Here is a 4,792-nt window from a genome sequence, read left to right on the forward strand (position 1 = left end):
AAGCTCTTGCACTAAAATGGATTATAATGGAGAGAAACACAGATTTACTTGTAGTTAATCTTGGCATCACTTGCAATTCTATATCTGATGAGCATATTTGAAAGCAAAGATGAGGTTGCAGAAAGCTGGAGGAGATTCTCTGTCCCTCATGAATCTGTGGAGTCATGGTATGGTTCTCAGTTGCCTAGCTCCCGGCTTCTTTTTTTGTGAAAAATAAACATCTAAATTATTCAAACCACGGTTACTTCGAGATATTTCTGTTATATGCAGTGAGAGTCCTGACCAATTGCAACTTAAAAATCACGGTGGTGCTCATTACTTCACTAAACAAGTATTTTTTATCATTGCAAATATACCTACCAGGCACCATTCTAAATATAAATAAGTGGATAAATGGTCCCTACACTGAAGGAATAAGGAATCAAAAATATATATAATGCAAGCCACATATGTAATTATATTTATTTATTTATTTTATATCTATATCTTTATTTAGTTACTTTTCAGTGAAGTTGTTGAGGAGTAGAGCAGCACACATATTCTGTGGCCAATGACTTTGGCAGGAAGGTTCCTTTGGAATCTAGCATGAAGCATATGGCTGTTTCCATGGGCATGAGTTACTTTTCCCCGGATTACTCAGCTTGCCACCAGGAGTCACTGTGTTGTTCTTTGCTTTGTACACATAGGGGCACCTCTTGTCTAGATAGAATTCAGTTTCATCTCAAGCATCAACACCTTCAATTTTAAGATCTGTATGTTCCCTCTGGTTCTGGGGACACTGCTTATAGTCGGCAAAAAGGGCCTTGCACCACAGCCTTCCACATATATTTGTTGTTTTAGGAGTTCTCTTCCCAGCAGGGCTCTCCAGGCTCCAAGATTGGGGTAAGAGCATCATATGTGTGATTTTAAATTTTCTAGTAGCTACATTTAGCAGAAAAGTGAAAATAACAGGTGAAACAGGTTTAATTATTTATTTTCCTTAACCCAATGTATCCACGATTTATTACCTTAAATCAATAAAAAAAATATAGCAGTGATATTACTCTTATCGATTGCAGGGTTTGTGAAATGGGAGAACCATTCAAAGGGTTGTCTTAACTTTGTCAATGGTTTCCTTTGATATGCAGATGATTTTTATTTTGCTGTGGTCCCCTTCGTCTACTTTTGCTTTTGTTGCCTGTGGTTTTGATGTCATACCTAAGAAATAATTGCTAAGGCTAATATCAAAGATTTTCCTGTTTTCTTCTAAGAGTTTTACAGTTATCAGTCTTAAGTATAAGCCTTTAGTCTATTTCAATTGGTTTTTGTGTGCAGCATAAGATAAAGGTCCAATTTCATTCTTTTGCATGTGGATATCCAGTTTTTCCATTGCTTGTTAGACTATCCTCTCTCCATTTTGTGTTTAGCACACTTTTTGAAGGTCAGTTGTGCATGAATTTATTTCTAGACTCTACTTCATTGGTCCATGTGTCTGTCTTAATGTCACTACCATACTGGTTTAATTACTGTAGCTTTGTAATATATTTTGAAAGGAAGAAGTGTGTTGCTTTTAGCTTTATTTTTCTTAAGATTGCTTTGATGATTTGGGATCTTTTGTGGTTCCATATGAGTTTTAGTCTCGCTCTATTTCTGTAAAAAATGCCATAGGTATTTTGATAGGGATTGCATTGCATCTATAAATTGCTTTGGGTAGTATGAATATTTTTAAAGATGTTAAGTCTTCCAATTAAAGAACATAGAATGTCTTTCCATTTATTTGTGTTTTAAAAAAATATTTTTCACTCTTGTACACTGCTAGTAGGAATGTAAAATGGTGCAACCATTATGGAAAATAGTATAAAGTGTTTTAAAAAAAAGACTTTAAAAAATTTGTAAAGTTAAAAAAAAATAGAACTAATAGATGTTTACTGCAACATTCTTCACAATAGCCAAGATAGGGAAATAATCCAAATGCACAGTAATTGATAAATGAAAAAAGAAAATATGATATATATAGTATACATATATATATGTACACACATGTATATGTGTATGAGTTTACATATATATATACATACATGTGTGTATATATTTGATCTTGTTTTGTGGATGGTGGTGAGACCCAAAGGAAATAAGATCATTAATAACATGTTAAGAACTGGCTCAACACCAATCCCTGGGGACTACAGTGGATCCCTTCATTATTATGTGACAGACTGTTATTTATCATTCATGCCTGTTGTTTGCATTCCTCTTGACAGTTTGCAATCTTTGCAGGAGACATCCTATCAAAGTCAGTTTGAATGGATTTTTAAATTAGAGCTTTGGAAGGTACTGTATTAAATGTTTTACTGAAATCTAACACCCATCGTATCTATTTTGTAACCTATAGTCATTAATTAAAAAACGTTACCACTCACAAATACACACGCACACACACACACACACACACAATGGAATATTATTTAACCTTTAAAAAGAAGGAACTCCTACCATATGTGACAAAATGAATGCAACTGAAGGACATTATGCTAAATGAAATAGGCCAGTGAAGGGACAAAAACTGCATGATTCCACTTATATATGGTGCCTAAATTACTGAAACTTATAGAAGCAAGGAGTAGAATGTTGGTTGCAAGGGGTTGCAGGGATAGGGAAATGGGATTTTGTTCAACAGGTATAAAGTTTCAGTTATGCAAGATGAATAACTCTGGAAAACTGCTGCGCAGTATCTTGCCTAAAGGGAATGATGTGGTGTTGTACACTTAAAAACTTGTCAAAGGGTAGATCTCATCTCAAATATTCTTATCAAAATTTTTAAAAATGGAAAATAATAGTTATGAGACATTTTACATCTTTTTTTTTTTGGTACCGGGTCTTCAAAATCCAGTGTATATTTTATATTTATAGCACATCTCAATTTGGACTAGTACATTTCCAGTGCTCAAGAACACAGGTGACTAGTGCCTCTAATTTTAAACAGTACATATCTAGGTGAGTATATATGTATATGTGTGTGTGTACGTACACACACAATCCAAAGTGTAGATATTAGCTTCAAATATTTCTGTTATTAAGAGTCATAATTTAGCAGTTCTTTCAAACTATATATACAGTTCTCCTCGTTTGTGGATATAACTACTTTCAACTTTTCTATTTCTTTTTATATGTATCACAATAAATTTATTTATTTATTTAAGATTTATTTATTTATTTATTTATTTATTTATTTATTTATTTATTATTTAGAGACACAGAGAGAGAGGCAGAGACATAGGCAGAGGGAGAAGCAGGCTCCATGTAGGAAGGCTGATGTGGGACTTGATCTTGGGAGTCTGAGATCACGCCCTGAGCCAAAGGCAAAGGCTCAATTGCTGAGCCATCCAGGGGTCCCACAATATTTTTAAACAATAGGCTTATACTACTATTTTATGATTTTTACATCTAACCATTAACTCTTGTCCCTTTTTTCTGGAGATGAAAATTTAACTCTCTTACACTTTCTCTCTTATATGCATACATACTTTCTTTTTCTTTATATTCCAAGTAATCATTATTATTATGTTTACATTATTCAAATTGAGATACAAAATGTGATATATTTACTTTCTATACAAATTTTTGTTTTTCTAGAGTTTATAATTGCCTTCGTGTTTTCATGTGCTTTTTGATATACCATGAGTTTTTCCTTTTAGCATTCCTGCATAGATATAAAATAAATTCTCTTAGCATGAGCAACCATAAGGAATTGTAACAATTTTATTTTTTCCTCATCAATATCTCTCCTGGAGCTCTCTAACCACCTGATATAATGTGAATCCTGGGCCCCTAAGCCTCAAACATAGTTTTCATTCTGGATCATCTTTTCATTGCAACACTAGGAAGTCCTTTTGACCCTGTTTTGATCTCCTGTTGCTTGGATTTACTAGTGTCTTCCTCTTTTTTGGTTTATTCTCTTGCTTGGGTGGAACACATTCTTTTGTCACTTCATGAGAAAGGATATATGGAAGTAGACTCTTGAGCTCTTGTATGTCACAAAACATTTTATTTCCTTCTGATACTTGATTAATAATACCTTGTTCCAAGAATACCTTCGACTGATTTTTCCTCAGAATTTTCAAAGTACCATTTTGTTATAACTACTGATTTTGCAGTTCAAAAATCCAGCTCCATATGATTAATAATCATTAGTCTTTGATCTTCTCTTTCCCCTAGCAGACTTTAGGCTTACTTCCTATTCCAGGTTCTAAAATTTCACTATTCTAGGAGTCGATTTTTTTCATTTTTCATTTGTTTCAGCCCTCAATGGGCCCTTTAAGTCTGTAAATATATGTTTTTCAGTTCTTGACATTTTTCTTGTGTAATTTATTTGATAATACCCTCCTTTCATTTCTCTATATTTTATTACTAGGACTTTTATTAATCTGTTTAGATCTCCTAACTTACTTTTCTCTTCTATTTTCCATATCAATGTCTCCTTATTACACTTCCTGAGAGATTTCCTCAAATTTACTTTCCAAGTCTTATATTGAATATTTAATTTATGTTATTCCATATTATAGTTTTCAAAAAATTATATTGATTCCAATCCATTAATATTTGTGGAGTATTTCCTTTTATAAGTTACTGTATTGGGGGCTGGTTATGGGGGGGAAAACAAAAATAAAAATATCTCTCAATTCAAAGAGCTTGTAATCTATAAAGATATATACAAGTATATATAAAATAAAAGCTACAGTAATTTGATTCAACAAATCTGAAGTGGAGAAGGAAGAAATATCATCAATATTGTTCTCATTTCTAAACCAGAACT

General features: G+C 32.8%; 1 pseudogene; it reads right to left on the reverse strand.

The window, feature by feature from the left end:
• Positions 1-492: 492 nt before the first annotated feature.
• LOC144306473 (large ribosomal subunit protein eL33 pseudogene) lies at positions 493-892 on the reverse strand (annotated as a pseudogene).
• Between the last annotated feature and the right edge of the window lie 3,900 nt (positions 893-4,792).

Source organism: Canis aureus, chromosome 37, assembly GCF_053574225.1.
Source record: "Canis aureus isolate CA01 chromosome 37, VMU_Caureus_v.1.0, whole genome shotgun sequence".
NCBI lineage: Eukaryota > Metazoa > Chordata > Mammalia > Carnivora > Canidae > Canis > Canis aureus.